General features: G+C 39.0%; 1 pseudogene; it reads left to right on the top strand.

Moving 5' to 3' along the window:
* Window positions 1–20,349: 20,349 nt before the first annotated feature.
* LOC119472389 lies at window positions 20,350–20,468 on the top strand (annotated as a pseudogene).
* Window positions 20,469–20,979: the final 511 nt, after the last annotated feature.

Here is a 20,979-nt window from a genome sequence, read left to right as displayed (position 1 = left end):
AGCCGCGCGGGGCAAAGCAGCGGCGCCGGCCGGCATAGCCACGCTGGTGACCTGTGGAGCTCCTCCGCCTGGGAATTTCCTAGTCTGTGGGCAATAAAAATGCGGCGTCCACTCACCCTCTGCGCTTTCACTGGGAGCTGCAATCCCGAGCTGTTCCTAAACGGCCATCTTGGATCCTCTCCTGACATCCTTTTTTCTACTTGGTCGATTCAGCTATTGAAACTTGTGTATGCTTCGCGGAGTTCTTGTGATGTGTTTTTCAGCTCCATCAATTCACTTATATTCCTCTCCAAGCTGTTTATTCTCATTAGCATTTTGTCAAACCTTTTTTTCAAGGTTCTTAGTTTCTTTGCATTGGGTTAGAACATGATCTTTTAGCTCAGAGAAGTTTGTTATTACCCACCTTCTGAAGGCTGTTTCTGTCAATTCATCAGACTCATTCTCCATCCAGCCTTGTTCCCTTGCTGGTGAGGAGTTGTGATCCCTTGAAGGAGGAGAGGCATTCTCGTTTTGGGTATTTTCATCCTTTTTCCACTGGTTTCTTCCCATCTTTGTGGATTTATCTACCTGTGGTCTTTGTGGTTGGTGACTTTCAGATGGGGTCTCTGAGTGGATATCCTTTTTGTCGCTGATGAAGTTATTTATTTCTATTCCTTAATTTTCCTTCTAACAGTCAGGCCCCCCTGCTGTAGGACTGCTGGAGGTCCACTCCAGACTCTGCTTGCCTGGGGATCACCTGCAGCAGCTGCAGAACAGTAAGAATTGCTGCCAGTTTCTTATTCTGTTATTTTTGTCCCAGAAGGATACTCACTAGATGTCAGCCTGAGCTCTCCTTTATGAGGTGTCTCTTTGGTTATATGGGGGTCGGGGAGCTGCTTGAGGAGACAGTTTGTCCCTTATAGGAGCTCAAGTGCTGAGCTGTGAGCTCCATTGTTCTGTTCAGAGCTTCTGGGCTGGTACATTTAAGTCTGCTGCAGTGTAATGCATAACTGCCTTTTTTTTCTCAGTTGCTCTGTCCCAGGAAGGTAGGGCTTTATTTATAAGTTCCTGTCATTCTGCTGCCTTTTTTGAGAGATGCCCTGCCCAGCTAGGAGGTAGCCTAGTCACAGTCTGCCAGTAGAGGCATTGCTCAGCTGCCATGGGCTCTGCCCAGCTGCTGTGTCAACTTCCTTGCAGTTTTATTTATAGGGGTATAGTTAGAATTGCCTTGGTAATGGTGGTCTGCCTCAGTAATGACTAACTGTCTCTGTAATGGTGGACTGCCTTGGTAATGGCAGACGCCCTTCCCCACACAGAGCTGGACCATCCCTGGTACAGCTCTGCTTGCTGTGAAACTCTCAATCCAGAGCATTTCAGATTGCTGATGTTTATGGTGGTGGGTCCAGCCGAGCCAGATCACCTGGCTCCCTGTTTCAGCCCCCTTTTTTTCAGTTGAATGGGCAACTCTGTCTCTCAGGCATACCAGTCACCAGTTGAAATGGTGCCCAGATTTGTGTGAGTTTTTGTGTGGAGACCCGCTGTGCTGGCTGAAACAGCCACACTGGAGACTCGTGGTGCTTTTCCACCTGGGAATCTTCTGGTCTGTGGGCAGTAAAAATTCATTTGGAAATGCAGGGATCACTTACCCTTTGCGTTTTCACTGGGAACTGCAATCCAGGGCTGTTCCTATTCAGCTATCTTGGATCCTCCCAATTTTTAATAACTTTTTTGTTTGAAACATTGTTGTTTGTTTTTTACATTTTGCTTTCCAGAATTAAGGAAATATTTCTTTCTTTTAATCTTTACAACAATTGGGTAAAGTATACCTTTGCAAACAATATTTGATATGGGTTGGCTGTGTGCCCACCAGAATCTCAACTTGAATTGCAGTTGCCATAATCCCCACATGTCATGGGAGGTATGCAGTGGGAGGTAATTGGATCATGGGAACAATTACCCCTATGCTGTTCTCATGATAGTGAGTGAGTTCTCATGAGATCTGATGGTTTTATAAGGGACTTTTATTCCTTTGCTTGTCACTTCTCTTTTTTGCCTCCATGTGAAGGAGGACATGTTTACTTCCCCTTCTGCCATAATTGTAAGTTTCCTGAGGCCTCTCCAGCCCTGTAGGACTGTGTCAATTAAAGAGTCCCAGCACTTTGGGAGGCTGAGGCAGGCAAATTGCCTGAGCTCAGGAGTTCAAGACCAGCCTGGGCAACATGGTAAAACCCTGTCTCTACTAAAATCCAAAAAATTAGGTGAGCATGGTGGTGCATACCTGTAGTCCCAGCTACTCAGGATGTTGAGGCAGGAGAATTGCTTGAACCTGGAAGGTGGAGGTTGCAGTGAGCTGAGATCACACCACTGCACTCAGCCTGGGTGACAGAATGAGACTCTATCTCCAAAAAAAAAAAAAAAAAAAAAATCTATTAAACCTCTTTTCTTTACAAATCAAATTACCCAGTCTTAAGTATTTCTTCATAGCAGTGTAAGAATGTACTAATACAGTGTTTAAATATTTACCTTTTCTCAACCTAATCTCACTAGAATTCAGACACTATTAGGTGCATTGTCTTATTTTATGGCAAGATAGTTTTCTGCATAAGTTCAGTAAAAACTCATTTTTTCTGTATACACATTTGGAACACAACTGGAAATACTGGTTATTTTACCAGGGTTATGACTGGAATGTCATATTTTCAGATATGACCAGCCAGCTTTAAGAAACTGAGGTTGTCGTTATGAAGCCAATAGAAGCCCCTGTAAAAACCAGACAGATAACTCAAATACATGGTTCACATGGTAATCTTAGAGTAAGTAAAAAATGGCACTATCTGACAGGCCCAGGAACCTCAGGATATTTTGGGGACCTCAAGAATAGAGCAATTCACCCAATTTCTGAGGGTGACAAAGTCTGAGAGTGAGTCAAATCCTTGGTTTGGCTTTGTTGCCTTAAGAGGCTTTTAAAAGTCTAATCAGAAATACGAAAGATCCTCAGAGACTACCATGAGCATATTTATGCACACAAGCTAGAAAATATAGAAGAAATAAATCAATTCCTGGAAACATACAACCACCCCAAGATTGAAACAAGAATAAATAGAAATCCTGAAAAGATCAATAATGAGTAATAAAATCAAATCAGTAATAAAAAACCAACCAACCAGAAAAAGCCCTGCACCAGATGGATTCACAGCTGAATTCTACCAGACATACAAAGAAGTGCTGGTACCAATCCTGCTGAAACCATTCCAAAAAATTCAGGAGGGGAGACCCTTTCCTAACATATTTGACAAAACCAGTATAATCCTGATACCAAAATTTGGCAGACACAACAAAGAAAAAAATGCTACAGGCCAATATCCCTCTGATGAACATAGATGCAAAAATCTTTAACTATTAGCAAACAAAATCCAGTAGCACATCAAAAAGTTAATTCACCATAATGAACTGGGCTTTACCTGGGATGCAAGGATAGTTCAATGTATGCAAGTCAATAAACATGATTCACCATATAAATGAAATTTAAAACAACCATGTGATCCTCTCAACAGATGCAGAAAATGTATTTGAAAGAATCCAATATGTCTTCACGATAAAAACCCTTAACAAACTAGGCATTGAAGAAATATACCTCAAAATAATAAGAGCCATCTGTGGCAAACCCACAGCCAATATCATACTAAACAGGCAAAAGCTGGAAGCATTTCCTCTAAGAACTGGATCAAGGCAAGGATGTCCAATCTCACTACTCCACAACATAGTTCTAGAAGTCCTAGCCAGAGCAATCAGGAAAGCAAAAGAAGTAAAAAGCATCCAAAATAGGAAAAAAGAAAGTCAAATTCTCTCTCTTTGCTTATGATATGCTTCTGTACCAAGAAAGTCTTAGAATCTTCCAAAAGTCACCTAGACCTGATAAATAGCTTAAACAAAGTCTCAGGATACAAAAGTCAATGTACAAAAATCACTAGCATTTCTGTGTACCAATAACATTCAAGATGAGAACCACATCAAGAATGTAATCCTATTTATAATCGCCATACAAAAAATAAAATTATTAGGAATACATCTAACCAAGAAGGTGAAAGAGCTGTACAGTGAGAATTGTAAAACACTGCTGAAAGAAACCATAGATGAAACAAACAAATGGAAAAGTATTTCATGATCATGGATTGGAAGAATCACTATCATTAAAATGGCCATACTGCCCAAAGCAATCTACAGTTTCAGCTCTATTCCTATAAAATTAGCAATATCATTTTTCACAGAATTAGAAAAAAATACAATTTTAAAATTCATATACAATTAAAAAAAGAGCCTGAATAGCCAAAGCAATCCTAAACAAAAAGTAAAGTCAGAGACATCACATTACTAACTTCAAACGATACTACAAGTCTATAGTAACCAAAACAGGAATGGTACTTATATAAAAATAGACACATAGGCCAATGGAACAGAATGGAGACCCCTGAAATAAAGCTTCACACCTATAACCAACTGAATTTTGACAAAGTTGACAAAAATAAACAATGCCACTGGGAAAACTGACCAACCATACGCAGAAGAATAAAACTGGACTCCTACGTCTCACAATATAAAAAATTAACTCAAGACTTTTTAACTAAAGACTTAAATGTAAGACCTCAAACTATAAAAATCTGGAAGAAAACCTAGGAAATATTCTTCTAGACAGTGGCTTAGGCAAATAATTTATGACTAAGTCCTGAAAAGAAATTGAAACACAACCAAATATTGACCATAGGGACCTAATTAAAGAGCTTCTGAACAGCAAAAGAAACTATCAAGAGGAAACAGACCATGTACAGAATGGGAGAAAATATTTGCAAGCTATGCATCTGACAAAGGACTGATATCCATAATCTACAAGAAACTTAAATCAACAAGGAAAAAGATAACCCCATTAAAAAGTAGGCCAAAGACATAGCAGACACTTCTCAAAAAGAAGACATTCAAGCAGCCAACAAACATGAAAAAATGCTTAACATCACTAATCATCAGAGACATGCAAATCAAAACCTCAAGGTGATACCATCTCCCATTCATCAGAATGACTATTAATATAAAGTGAAAAAATAACATGGTGAGGTTGCAGAGAAACAGGAATGCTTACACACTATTGTTGGGAGTGCAAATTAGTTCAGCCACTGTGGAAAGTAGTTTGGATATTTGTCAAAGAACTAAAAATAGTTACCATTCGACCCAGCAATCCCATTACTGTGTATATACCCAAAGGAAAAGGAATCATCCTACCAAAAAAAGCTTGCACTTGTATATTTATCACAGCACTATTTGCAATAGCAAAGACATGTAATCAACCCAGGTGCCCATACACAATGGATTGGATAATGAAAATCCACTGTTGGTGGTACTTATACACCATGGAATATTATGTGGCCATAAAAAATAATGAAATCATGTCCTTTGCAGCAATGTAGATGGATCTGGAGGCCATTATCCTAAGCACATTAACGCAGGAACAGAAAACCAAATATCACATATTATTTCTTGTAAGTGGTAACTAAACACTGAGTATACATACATATGAAAAGGGAAGCAATAAACAGTAGTGATTCCAAAAGGAGGAGGAAGGGAGTGGGGCAGGTGTTGAAAACTGCTTATTAGGTACTGTGTTCACTACTTGGGCAATGGGATCATTAGAAGTGAAAACCTCAGCCTCACACAATATCCCCCATGTAACAAACCTGCATATGTACCCCCTGAATCTAAAATTTTTAAAAAGTATAATCTGAGATTACTTATGAAAAGTTCCAGCAAAGCCAACTTTGAAAGGGCCTATATGACAAATTACTGTTCTTACTGCACTTTATACAAATGATCAGGCCAAGTTAATGAGGCTAATGGTAATTACAAATTAGTTTTGTCATAAATATCTTTGGTAGAAATAGGAAATCAGAGAGAAAAGTTGTATTTCAGAAGAAAACTATAGTGTATCGGTTATTAGATTCTAGCCCTATTCATTGTTTTTGTTATTTTCCTATGATTTGGACTGAATTCTCTTTTTCTTTCCCCGTGGCCGCAAGTTTCCAAATTAACAGGTCCAAATTTTCCTCCCATTTTTCTGACTTGGACTCATTGAAATTAAAACTGTCTTTTTCCTGAAGCTTTACAAATTGAAGTTAGTCAACTTGACTTTAAAAAATAATCACTGTAACATATTTGGACAAACTTTACACACAACCTATGATCCAATAAAATCTGTCAGTTTGCCTTTAGCTTTCTTAGCTGACCGCCTTCCAGATTCTAGGCCTAGTTTGTAGACACTCCAGACACTGACCTTAGTTTTTCTTCTGTTTTCATAGAAATGCCTCATATTAAAGATTTGCTTGCCTGCATCATATATAGAGACCTAGCATTGAGAGCCCATCTGCAATGCCGTTTTCTAAAATGAGACACAACTGTTCAATTGGACTGGACTAGTCCCAAAAATAAGAGATCTGTTTAATGGGATACTTTGCCATCAGCTGCTAACCGAATTTTCTTTCCACAGCACCCAGACCAGCTTTTAGCATGTGAAACTTCCAGGGAAGCTTCAGACAGGGAAATTTTGAGGCTTAGAAATTGATATCCCAAAATATGGCACTTTGACATGCCAGACTGAAAAAGCATCCTCAAGGTCTCTCTGACCTCTCCTCCACCCCATCCCTAGTTTCTAAATTCTCTCTTTCTTCCAAAGCACAGGATGAAGTTCTCTTATCTACCTAAAACCCAGACCTGCCAAAGACAGACAATACTGCCTTCCCTGAGGTTTCTTTAACTGAACTCCTACTGCAGGAAGAAAGACTGAAGTCTGTCAACACAACAGACTTTTGTCACACTCTTTTGCAGGCCAAACAGACTTTGTCCCAGGCCACTGTATATCCTCCAATCCCACTGAATTTACTTAAAAACTATTTACTGGGGCTAAAGAAGAGACAGCATTAGGAGAAATACCTAATGTAGATGATGGGTTGATGGATGCAGCAGACCACCACAGCACGTGTATACCTATATAACAAACCTGCATGTTCTGCACAGGTACCCTAGAACTTAAAGTATAATAAATAAGTAAGTAAGTAAGTAAGTGGGGGAGGGTAACAGAAAGTTGTCTCCCATGAAATTTCTCTTCTGGATGTCAAGGAATTTGTCAGGCTGCCTAAACAGAACTTTATGCACAGCTCAGCTGGGCTCCCTGACTCAACCAATAATAATTTTTTTAAAGCAAAAAAAAATCATTTACTATACCCCTTAAAATCACCCACATTCCTTTTCTTTCTTCCCCTATGAAGAAGGGTATATAAGCATCTGTAACTCATTGGGTTATTGGGTAACTATTCTGCTGAGATTTCCCTGTGCTATGCATGTTAAAATAAATTTTGCATGTTTTTTCCTATTCTGTCTTTTCAGCAAACATTCAGGGAGAATAGGGGAAGTTTTCCCTTGGCCCTACCGTGTCTTTCAAAGAACAAAAGTTGTTAATTTTGATGGATCCTAACTTACTCATTTTGTATTCTATAAATAATAATGTTGGTGTCATACCACAACATTGATTAACTGTAGCTTTATAATAAGTCTTGAAATTAGATAGTGTTAGTTCTCTACCTTTGTTCTTTTTAAAAATGGTTTTAGAAATTCTACATTCTTTACATTAATTCAAGACCTTCCTTCTTTTCTAACATAGTTGTCTAGTAGTATAAATTTTCCCCATAAGTATTGCTTTAAAGGCATCCCACAAATTTTGATACGTTGTGTTTTCATCTTCAATCAGTTAAAAATACTTTCTCATATCTGTTTTGATTTCTGCAGCCTATGGATTATTGAGAAGTGTGTTGATGCCAGCAAAAAATTTACAGATTTTTTTGCATACCTTTCTGTTACTGAATATCTAATTCTATTGTAGTCAGAAAACATACTTTGTGTGACTTGAATACTTTTAAATGTATTGAGATATTTTAATGGGCCAATCTATAGTCTGCCTTGATAAATATCTTGTACACAACTTGAAAAGAATATATACTTTACTTTTGTTGGATGCAGTGATCTATACGTTTTCCTGTATCCATTTTAATTGTCTGTTTATGAGTAGGTTTTGAGACCAGTTATAAAAACTAGTAAAGATTTTTGTAGGCTGGGCACGGTGGCACATGCCTACAAATCTTGGGAAGCGAAGGCGGGTGGGTTGCTTGAGGTCAGGAGTTCAAGATCAGCCTGACCAACATGGTGAAACCCCATCTCTACTAAAAATACAAAAATTAGCCAGGCGTAGTGGTGGGTGCCTGTAATCCCAGCTACTCCAGAGGCTGAGGCAGAAGAATTACTTGAACCCAGGAGGCAGAGGTTGCAGTGAGCCAAGATAGCGCCATTGCACTCCAGCCTGGGCAACAGAGCAAGACTGTCTCAAAAAAAAGAAGCAAAAAAAGATTTTGTGCCATCTCTTTTGGAAAAATAATTTCCTCTTAGCAGTTTAATTTTGATAACATGCTTGTTTTGTTAATGTCTACTGCTGGCAAGGTACAAAGCATTATTCTTACTCTCTAACTGATATGCTAGATCAGTGAGCTGGCATCCAAGAGCTAGATCACTAGCCATACAGAGGAAAGGAGTTCTGGATTACCTGGTCCCTTTAATCTGAAAAAGTATTACTGACTTTATGTTTTTGTAAATGTTAATTAATGTGACTTTTAAGCAATTTTTGTCAGTATATTAAAAAATCAAACTTGCAGTAACAACTAGGATTGGGAACAACAAAAATGCCATATAATAAAATTGTTTCAATATATTAAAATGTATTTATGTAATTGCATATTATGCTGTTATTATATTGTTTCAAACACTTTAAGCACTTTACATGGGTTATGTCACTTGATCCTCACAATTCTACCTTCTGATGCAGGTTACATTCCCCCATCTTACAAATACAGCTAGTGCTCAACTTATGACCACGATTGGTTCTGACAGACTGGTTGTGACATGATTTGGTTGTATGTTGAGTAGGCTATATGTACAGTACTGTGAAATGATGTTATAAAAATCTTTAAGTCATATTTTATCATAATTTTCTTTCATTATTGTTATATATCATAATTTTCTTTGTTCATTTTATGCCATTTGTATCATCTCTACACCATTTTGTTTCTYAKTTTTAYATTCGTCAGGTTTAAGTAAAACACTGCATTACCAGTACAACTGGTTTAATATTTGCAAAACATACAAAATTACAAAATACAGGTGCATACAAAAATACAAAATACAGGTGTAAAAAATACCATAGGACATGTTTTCCCAATTGCAAAACATATCAAAATATATAAACATGTACGAAACATTTTATTGGCCTCTGGTGCTTGGCTTCGGATCGTTGATGTCATCATCTGAGGCAGCGGTTGGGGTTACCGGAGTTGGTTTTTTCATAAACATGGTGAGCTTTGTCTGAATTGTATGTTTCTTTTTTTCTTCATAAATTTCATGATACGGACGAAACACATTGTGCGCCATCCAATCCTTGCAAATTGTTCGATGTTTGGGTCCATTGCTTCGAAATGTATAAGAAGTTTATTGGGAGGGGTTTGATGAAAAATATCCAAGACACAAAACACAAATTGCTGTACCGAGTCTGGGATAACAGTTGAAATGGTGCACGCGGAGACGGTAGTGCTGCCGGAAGCTGGTCTGCACTGTCGTACGCCCAGCTGGGCAACTTTTGCGCTGCCAGACACGGAGCAGTCGTGGCTAGCGATTGTGGTCGTAAAGTCGAATGGTCGTACATTGCATAGGTCGTAAGTCGATCAATACCTGTAAACTAAAGCACAGACAGACTAAATAGTGAATTCAGAACTTCAGGCAGTTGGACTTCAGAACAACACATACTCTTGTCCACCATTCTATGCACATATTCTCATATACTGCTTGGTTATCCCTCACATTCCTCCTCAGGGCTGACTGGTTCTTTAGCATTCCTGGCCCAATTGCTCCTAGGATGGAAAGGCCTGAGTTAGTTTTACCAACACCTCACACCTTCTATTTTAGTCTCCTGAACTCAAGCCCTGCTCCAGATCACTCTCTCACCACCATCTGCTCCAAATGGCTCTCCCTATCCCCATTCCATTGAACTCTGCCTAGCTCTTTTTGGATTAGTGACTCAAACTCAGAATGACCCTTTAGTTATAATTCAACAGTTTATTAAGAAGCAGTTTCAGTTGGATACTGTGATTCACGCTTGTAATCCTTGCACTTTGGGAGGCTAAGGCGGGAGAATTGCTTGAGTCCAGGTGTTCGAGACCAGCCTAAACAACATAGCAAAATTGTCCCTACAAAAAAAAATACAAAAATTAGCCAGGTGTGGTGCACATGCTGGTAGTCCCAGCTATTTTGGAGGCTGAGTAGGAGGACCACTTGAGCCTGGGGAGTGGAGGTTGCAGTAAGCCTATATGTTGCCACTGCTTTCCAGTCTGGGTGACACAGCTAGACCCTGTCACAAAAAAAAAAAAAAAAAAAAAGCAGATTCAGTAACTGCTCCTTGGTTACAGATACAAAGACCCCTGGTCAAATAGCATCAGGTTCTAGACCCACAAGTCCAGCTACAATTGCCACCCCCATGCCTATCCCAGACCTGCATTATCCCTGCAGAAGTGTCAGAAATTTAGCCTGACGCATCTCCATAACCGAGAACTCACTATCTCTAAAGCCATCCCCTTTCTCTTTAGACAGTTCTGCTTATTGGAAAAGTGGTTAGGATATGGAACCCAGATCTGTCTCTCTGTAGTTTCTACCCAGTGGTCCTCGTTCTTTATCTTGGCCCAAACAAGACCAATTCCTCTTCTTTGTGACAATGCTCCAAGAATGCGAAGAACCCACCTGAGTTTTCTCTTATAATATCCCAACTACTTGAAGTCATTTTTTAAATGACATGCTTTTAAGGTTTTCCATCTTCCTGCTTGTTTTCCTAGAGCCTGATCCTTTGGTCTATATGATAGGGATAGCCAACTCAGTCATTTATGGGAGCTTGCCTGGAAATATAAGTAAGTGAACTAAGGGCTGGAGAGTACAAGGCCTTCTCTAGAGAGGAAGCAGTTACTCAGCACCAAATGATTATTTCAGGAGCAAAGTAGGCTCAGATTTGCCAGATCTTACCAGTTTTCAAGAGAATCTGAAAATCAAAACCATGTGAAATTTTAAAATTTGTTTTACTGTTGACAGTATTTTACTTTTTGGCTCCTCCTCCACCCCCAAATCCAAGGACAAAACAAAGATCCAGCACATGTCCACAAGTTTGAGAATTTTAATCTATAGCTTATTAAAACACAGGCAGTCAAACCCAGAGATATTAGGTATGGTCTGAACAGTGCAGAATAGAGCAATTCTTGACTAGCCATTCTCATTCTATGTGGAATAGGGTGGTGCATCAGAACTCCAGTCCAACAGGCTTATCAGAACCTTGAAAAGCAGGGACTCTGCCATGTATATTTTGAAAAACACTACCCCTAGATGATTCTAATGTACTCTCCTCCCAGCTAAAAATTGTTGGGGCTCAGGATATACCACCTCAAAATATGACTGTGGGAGACCAGAATATGCCACCCAAAATATACTTCTCTGGTATATTTTGAGCTTGTTATTCTGAGAAACTGCAGACATAGGAGTAGCTCTGAAAAGCTGTCCTGTTGTAAAAGAAATTTACATGTATAAAGGAAATCTACATTAGTAAAACTATGTGTGTAGGGAGAGGGCTGCTTCAGACCATTTTTTTAAGCTGAGAGGCTTTGCTTATCCTTATGATCAGACAACCTTTATTCACCATACATTTCCTGCGTTCACTCTCCCATAACTGGTATTACCACCAGTTCCCAGAAGCTTGACCCCATTTCTTTCTCACAATGGTCTCTTTCACCCTGGTCTGCCTTCAGCTCACAATGCTATGCAAATCTCAACCATTTGACTTTTTTGAGTCTCATATTCTGTGGGATTCCTGTACATACCTATGTAAGTAAATGTGATTTTTCTCCTATTAATCTGTCTTATGTCAATTTAATTTGTAGTACAGCCAAAAAACCTAGAAGGGTAGAGGGAATTTATTTTTTGCTTTCCTAAAAAAAATGATTATTCTATTTCTTGTTTTTGACAAACACTCTCCTTTCACCAAAACTGTAGTCAGAGTTCTCAGTCCTCTGCTTGGGTAAGCCTGAATTTGGGCCTCCCTCTTTGTCTTTAAATAATTCAGTTTGGGGCTCAGGCCTATAATCCTAGCACTTTGGGAGGCCGAGGCGGGTGGATCGCTTGAGCCCAGGAGTTCAAGAGCAGCCTGAGCAACATAGTGCAACCCCATATCTACCAAAAATTTAAAATTATCCCAGTGTGGTGGTATGTGTCTGTGGTCCCAGCTACTTTCAAGACCGAGAAAGGATTCTAGCTTGAGCCCAGCAGATCAAGGCTGCAGTGAGCTGTGATTGCACCATTGCACTCCAGCCTGGGTAACAGAGTGAGACCTTGTCTCAAATAAATAAATAAATAAATAAATAAATAAAATTTAGTTTGAGCAAGAATCCTAAGTTAGGGGAAATTCCACACCTTTCATATCTGACTACCCTTGATGTTGTATCACCTTGGTCCGCCTTCAGCAATAACCCCATTAAGTCAGTTTGGCCAGAAACTCTCTGGCCATCTATCCTTCATGTTTCCTCTTAGTAACTTTCTACCCACTGATCCCACTGTGTTCCTTGGCTGTGAATCCCCACTTCTACTTGTTGTAGTTACGGTAGAGTCCAATCTCTTTCCCCTCTGCAAGAACCTGTTACAGTGGTCCCTAAACCTATCGCGATGCCCCCTCTCACCTGAATCTAGTCCGCCTTACGCCTTTAACAAGTGTTTTGAATTTTTTAAATGTAACAGTCTAAATTCTATTCACTTGTTCTCAAATTTGGCAGCACATCGGAATCACCTGGAGAGTTTTTAAAACAATAAATGATGCATAGTTCCCACCCCTACAGAGATACTGATTTAATTTGCACGGAGAGTGACTAGTGCAGAAAGAGTAAAAATTCCCTAGGTGATTATATTGTATAGTTAAGTTCGAGAACCACTGTTCCTGATACTATGCTTCAATTACTCCAAATTCATCTTATCTCTTTTTGGCAGCCACTTCATGCTGTTGACTCATATTAAGTTAATTATCAACAAATTCCTTTAAGTTTTTCTTTGACTAAGTCACATTACCTCTAACTTGTACTTGTGTCACTGAAAATTTCATCTTTTGAAACTTTTAATAGACAGAGTCTATGGCTCTAGCCAGTTAAGATCTAGCAAGTCAAGACCTCATCATATCTAATTCTTTTATCTAGCGTATTTTCTATTCGTCTCAGCTTCACTTCATCCAAGCTTTTAAAGAGCCTTTTACCTAAGGCATTGATTGAAATGGCAGATACAATAAAGGTTCTTTCTTGTCTCCGGTAGGGTCCTCCATGCAGGATGACACTAGGCATTTAGATATGCTTACTTAACTAGCTCCAATTTATCTAATTGCCCTTTAATCCAGACCATATTTATTTATTTTTTCATAAGCAATTTATGGGAAATGAGTCCTCTTCCTGACAGTTCCTTCTTGGTCTCCTTAGTAGTTTACTCCTTCTCTGCTCATTGCTGGAAAATTTTGGTCTCTTGATGGTTCCACTTGGATCCACGCTTTTTTACTTATTTCTAACCATTACTTGTATACTGTTGGCTCTTGGGCCCCATTTTCCCCCTAAGTTTCAGGATCATATATGACTTCCTGCTAGAAATCTCTGACAGATAACCTACAGGTTCCTCATTTCACCATGTTCTGAACTGCATTCTTCATCTTTACTATCCCTAAACCTGGTTCTCCTTCTGCCTTTCCCAATCAGCAATTAATGACATCACTTCTCTAGGCCAGAAATCTGTGGGTTACTCTGGATTTATTATATTATTGCATCGCTAAATCTAATCAGTTACTAAATTATGCCCATCTTACATCCTATGTTTCTCAAATGTGCTCCTTTTCTCAACCCATACCATCACTGCCCCAGTCCAGGCACTAACCTCTTTATGATTGGATTCTATCGGTAACCTCTGAGCCAGGCTCCCTGTTTCATTTTTTGTCTCACATCATTGCCAAATGGGCTCATTTAATTTGTAAATCTGACAGTTTTACTCCGGCAATTAAAATGCTTCAGTGGTTCTCCTTTGCTTCTATAATAAAGTTCAAATTTATCAGCATGACAACAACATTCCTTCTTTGAACCCAGCCGCAACCTGCAGCTCCTGCCATTTTTAACTTTGCACTTTATAATAATATCACACTGAATCTTATTCTCCCACTAAACATACCACCTTGTGCCATGAGCCACTGCTGAAGTGGATCTCTCTGCTTGGAATCTTGCTTCATCTCAGATCTAATTCTTCCTTATTCTTTAGTCTTTAGTGCTCAACTTGCACCTTGTCTTCATTTCCAACCCCATCAAGTTAGTTTGGCCAGAAACCCGCTGGCCATCTATCCTTGATGTTCCCTCTTCATAATTTTCTACCCACTGCTTCCACCATGTTCCTTCGCTATAAATCCCAGATTTGTTAAACTGCCCCCTCAGAGCTCTTGCACCATTCTGCACACATTCCTCTCATAACAAGTACTATTTTATTTGGAATTATCCCCTTATGTGTGTGGCTCCTGTTCCACACAGTTTTTCATCTTTATATTCCCAGTGCTTGTTATATAGTAAATACTCAAGAAATGGTGGTTTTTAGTGACGACCAGATGCTCAGTATGAATAACATTTCCCTGTTCTGTCTGGAAAGTCTGACCAAAAAGAAATTCTTGTTTCATTGGACATAATTGTTCCTAGCAAACTCAAGTCTTAGTACCCAGTGCTTTTTCTAACTAGAATCAAAGTTTTCTATAAAGCAATACATAATAAGTAAATATTTAGAATTTTGTAAGCCATATGATCATCTCAACTCTGCTGTTGTAGCACAAAAGGAGACATAGACAATGCATAAATAAATTGACATGGCTTCCTTGGAATATAACTTCATTTACAAAGATAAGCACTGGGCTGCATTTAGCCTGTGGGCCATAGTTTGCCCACTCCTAATCTAGAAGTTTCCAAACAAACTTTAAAAAAATCCACTAGTTCTCTCCCATAGGAAGTCTACATGCTACTACCATATCTCTCATAATCTCTGATACATTCCAGCAATTTTTGCAGGTACAGTCAGTACTCTCTGACTGTAAAGAATAACCACAGCTCCACATCTGAGGATTCAACCAATCTTGCATTAAAAATACTTGAAAAAAATGGATGGTTGTGTCTACTGAACATGCACAGACAGTTTTTCTTGTCATTATTCCCTAAATAATAAGAGTATAACAAATATTTGCATAGCATTTATTTTGTATTAGATATTATAAGTAATCAGGAGATGATTTAAAGTATATAAGAAGATGTGCATAGGTTATATGCAAATATTACACCATTTTATATAAGGGACTTGAGCATCCAAGGATTTTGGTATCCGTTGGGAGTTCTCAAACCAATACACTGTGCATACCAAGAGACAACTACACTCAACACCAACATCATCTCAGACCCACTTCTAAAAATTGGGTTTAGCCATCAGTGGATGGCAGAAAATAGCTTTGCCATCAGTACCATTAAGAGTGTGAGGTGAGAACTCCCCCAAAATTCTGGGATTACAGGCACGATCCTCCCACCTCACCCTGCTGAGTAGCTGGGACTACAAGTGTGTGCCATCATGCTTGCCTGAAAACATCATCTCAGACCCACTTCTAAAAATTGGATTTGGCCATCAATGGATGGCAGAAAATAGACTTGCCATCACTACCATTAAGAGTGTGAGGTGAAAATATGCTCATGTTGTGTTAGGGAAAATAGAGATTGACCTCATCAAGAGGTTAGAGGGTTCACTGAGCATGAAGTGACATGTGTGATCACCATCTTGCCAAACCCAGGACAGTAAAAGATCCCAGACTGGTTCCTAAACAGACAGAAGGATGTGAAGGATGGCAGTTACAGCTGAGTCCTGTCCAAAGGCCTGGACAACAAGCTCTGTGAAGATCTGCAGCAATTGAAGAAGATTCTTGGCCACCAGAGGCCATTGCCCCCTCGCCCCCATCCCCCCCATACTTTCCCTCTCCCCCTCTCTCTCTCTCTCTTCCTTTCTTCTTTTTCTTTCTTTTTTTTTGAGACACAGGATCTCACTATTGTCCAGGCTATACTGCAGTTGTATGATCATAGCTTGCTACAGCCTAGATCTCCTAGGACTCAAATGATCCTCCCACCTCACCCTGCTGAGTAGCTGGGACTACAAGTGTGTGCCATCATGCCTGGCTAATTTTCATATTTTTTTGAGAAACAGGTTTTTACTATGTGCCCAGGCTGCTCTTGAACTCCTGAGTTTAAATGATCCTCCTGCCTCAGCCCCCCAAAATGCTGGTATTACAGGCGTGAGTGACTGCCCCTAGCCAAGACATGCTACTTAGCTTTCGTGTCCAAGACTAAGCATACTGAGGCCACCAGCCTCCATGGCCACATCATGTTTGTGTCCCAGAAGAAATAAATCTGTAAGCCTTGTCTATCAATAAATAGTTTATATACCTTTAAATATCCAACATCTAGTCACTGATGTTTATTATGCAAAATCTCCCACTTCTTGAAAATGGGAACATTCCTGGCACTTCTACCACCCTTTACAGTTTTACATTCTTTCCAGATTAGATCAGCAATGCAATTTGAACATCTTCCACAGAACATTGGGATGCAGGTTACTGGAGTTGGGAAACTGCTTAGAATGTAATTATATTCTCCCACTTTGGGCTTCTCTTTCTCTTGCTAAGGAGTCTCTCCTTCCCTCCGACTCCTCTCCCTACTGTCCTTGGTAAAAAGACGGAAGTAAAACTGAGGTTGAAGAGCTTGGTTTTTCCTAAGTAATCTTTCAGTAATAGATTACTGCTGACTTAACTATACCCAGTAGCCTGCTGCAAGCCTGTTTCTCTTTGTTAAATACAGTTTAAAAGTTGAATTTATAGTTCCTTGGATTTTTGCAAACCTGAACATATTTCTATCTCTAAGTTTATGCCACCCCTGTGTCCTTGCTCTTGGTCCTGTTTCCTTTCTTCATGTAACACTGTTTTTCCCATAAGAGGAGAGTTTCTTTCACTGCAGTGGGACCAGAGACTGTAGAGAATTAGGACCTGGAAATAGACTGCTCGGTTATAGGGAAAACTATCCAGCTGTGGTCTGATGAGGAAGCAGTTCACCAGGCTTCACTATCTATTAGAATGTGAAGCTTCATGAAGGCAAGAGTGTTTTTTGTTGTTATTGTTGTTGCTTTTGTCTATTTTATTCACTGTTACATTTCTAGGTCTCAGAACAATCCCTGACATGTAATAAATATTTGTTGAGTGAATGAAAAATGGTTATCATTAGGGAGAGCAACATCCAGGTGTAAGGTGAGCCAAAAAAGAGTATTCACCACTACATGACCAAGTAGGCAGAGCCTAAATGTGCTATGTCAGCTTTCATGTCTAAGACTAAGCATACTGAGGACAGACTACAAACAGACAGCACTAGGAAAGTCTGCCAGCAGGTAGTAAGGCTTCAGTATTGCCGACATGTTAGGAAAAAAGATAAAGACTGAGTTTAAAAAGTATCCAGGCCCACAGGCAATGGCCAAACCCAATTTTTAGATGTGGGTTTTATTCCTGAGGATAGCAGCAAGGCTGTCTTGATGCTGATTTCCAGGTAGGCAAAAGCCTCCTAAATTATTCCTGTCTAACCGGACTTCTGATTTTAACCTAAAGATTTGAAATACGGTTTCCCAAAAATCTATTAGTCATAGTTTTTCTTTAGAATCAAAAGAAGAACTAAAGGCTTTTTGAGAAATTTCCCTGTAATCCTTCCTTTGTGTCCAAGCAGAGCCCCCGCACAGTAAGGCACTAAACTGGATTCAAAGATTTAGCTAGCAGCCATGGTAACTAGGGTCCCTGTAGAGTGACCCATGTTTCAGAGGCCTGGGGAGCAGACCAAATAGGATCTTGTTATTTTTTAGAATGAAATTCTAATTGTCCTATATTTCCTAAGTTTTGCATTTGCTAAGTAAGTTTTTAGAGGACATGGGTATGTAGAATATAAATATTAAAAAGAGAGAATAAAAGAGTTTTTATAGGCAAAGTAACCAGTCAGGTGTCACATTTTCCTGCAACTGACAAATACCATTTCTTGCTTTGAAGATTGCATCTCTAGTTCCTAACTCAATGCCTCATAGGAGACAATAAAATTTACTGAATGGGTGAATAAATGAATGAAATAGGTAGTCAATTAAGTTAATTTCACCATGTTTTGTTTATTTCAATTTTTTGTGTCAGAATTGATAATCTGAATGTAACTCAGAGTATTGAGAGGTGCCTCATTGCTCATTTGACTCAAGGGATCACTCAATGGTAGGGTCCTTGCCTAAGGAGCAACAGAATGCAGCTAAAAGATCAGGTGCAAATATGATGTTCCATTGACTTACAAAGTCATTTTTCTCTACTATATTTTTTTAAAGGCTTTGAGTAAAATTCTTGAAAGAGCTCTGAAAAAAGACTGTATCATGTACCAATCATATGACAGTTGAGGTACTTTCAGTATTAAAAAGTACTGAAAAAAAGATTTAAAAATCTATAAATTACGTAATACTTTTACATCTGTAACTTTTAGATCAAAACACAGAAACATTTGTAAAAAAGTGATACCCATATGTTAGAGACTCATGTCATGACTAAGACTGTAGACTTGAGATTAAATGACCTGGACCAGTTTATCCATTTCCTAGTCTCATGATCTTCAGCAATTTGCTTAACCTCTCTGAGACTGAGTTGCCTTACCTGTAAAATGGGGGTCACAATTACACCTACCTCATAGCATATTTTTGAGGATTAAATGAGATAATGTCTGCAAAGGGCTTGGTATGGTACAGAATATATAGTATAGTAACTATTAATACTTATTCAGCTTATTAACATACATACTTTATGTAAACATTGATTTACTCGCTCTTGCAGTAGTTCAGTGACTTCTCAGGCATTTGAAACACATAGCTTGAAAAAAATGCTGGATTCCGTAAGAACTGGGACATGGGGTATCTTTAGAAAGAGTAACAGAGAGCAGTCTTGTCACTGAAGGAGATGGAGCTTGGCTTTGGAAGACTGGCAGAGCTGCTTTTCCTTAGGAGCTCTGGCTGCTACTGGAGCTGCTCCAGTGGCTCTGTCACTAGGAACAAGAGCTACCACTAACTGAATTAGTCCCTAGGAGCTGGGTACTGCTGCTGACAAGTACTGCCAAGATGTTCAGCGGTGGTATGCCTCTGGGACCCTGTTGACTACACACAACAATGGAGGCTTACAAAAGAGGAACTAAGAAAATCCAAAGATTTGGAAGTGTCTGACCCTTTCTTCCCTTTATGGCTTCATTTGCAAAGAAGAGTTTCAGGCCAAATCTCCATGCAATATCCAGGAGGGGACAAAAAACTATGCTCTATCAATACACTCTCACTGAGGAGGGCCAATAATCATTTCTCACCAAGAAAGCAGGAGGTCAGAAAGTGGATGAGGAATCAAGCCAGTTTAGAGGATTGATCTAGAATCTGTTCCTCAGGCTTCTAGGGAATTATCTGAATCTTTTATCTGAAACAAATGCAAGAGTTTTCTTTCCAAATGCTTGGTAAAAATAGTGATGATAATGTTCATTTGTATGCATTTACATACAACTGAAGCATCGCTTTTATTATAATTCCTTCGCAATAACTAATGAGAACATGTTAGGTGATGCTAAATGAAATAAATTACTGGGAACAGAGTTTCTGGTTCAAATCTCAGGTATATCACCAAGTAGCTTTTCTCTGAGGCTCAATTTTGTCATCTAAAAATAAAGTGGTAGATGCAGAGATTCTCAACGTCACTTCCAGCTCTAGCATTATCCGACTAGACCACCCAACATTAAGGTCACAGATAACAAAGCCAAGATTTTCTCTCTTTGTTATTCCTTTTATGCCTTTGGAATCTTTGCTTATTTCCCCTGGGTATATTTCCTCCATGACAACCTTCAACTAACAGTGCCCAACACTAAGGCTTCTGCCGCTCTCAATTATGGCAATTTACTAAGGTTTTTAAATTCTGGCACAAAGTTCCATTCCAAAACTATTACAGAGGCCATATTCTCTGAAAGGTTGCAACCCATTAGGCTTCATTTAGCCCAATTACTTTCTAGACTAAAACTAGATATATACACTCACACAGTTCAGTCCTTGTAATAATTGTCAGTTTTCCTATAACACTATTGGCCTGTCTACGGCCATACCACCTTGAAGACGCCCGATCTCGTCTGATCTCAGAAACTAAGCAGGGTCGGGCCTGGTTAGTACTTGGATGGGAGACTGCCCAGGAATACCGGGTGCTGTAGGCTTTAAAAAAATAAATAAATAAGTAAAATGAAATAAAATAAAAACTATTGGTCCATATACAACCATTTCCTTCTTCTGATGGAGGTTTGTCTTATTTCCAAAAAATGACTGTTTCCCCAGCCAGTCATACATTCCTTTTTCTAGTTCATTTTTTTCTGACTTTCTTAATAAAAAAAATTTATTTAAAACCTCTACTTGGAACTTTTTGCAGACATTTCAGTCCTTTCATTTCTTTCTATATTCAATACCAATGTCTAGAAAAATGAGAATAGTAAGATATTGCTTGTTCCCCACCTCACCCCCAAATAGCCCTACACATCAAAATCATACGATAAAGCTAACCTTAGGAGGATATATAAGTTTCCCTTAAAAAGTAAAAAGAATTGTCAATTAGAAGTGAATTAAATATGTTTATAAGGGAGTCAAAGGTTATGGTTAAGATAAACGGATTGAAGGTAAAGTCGGATTTTTTAAGTGTAAGGAATATTTACATTAATCATTATACCTTTTCAT

Source organism: Cebus imitator, unplaced genomic scaffold, assembly GCF_001604975.1.
Source record: "Cebus imitator isolate Cc_AM_T3 unplaced genomic scaffold, Cebus_imitator-1.0 Scaffold98, whole genome shotgun sequence".
Taxonomy (NCBI): domain Eukaryota; kingdom Metazoa; phylum Chordata; class Mammalia; order Primates; family Cebidae; genus Cebus; species Cebus imitator.
The sequence above is the reverse complement of the archived record's forward strand: the minus strand, read 5'-3'. Positions and strand labels throughout refer to the sequence as shown.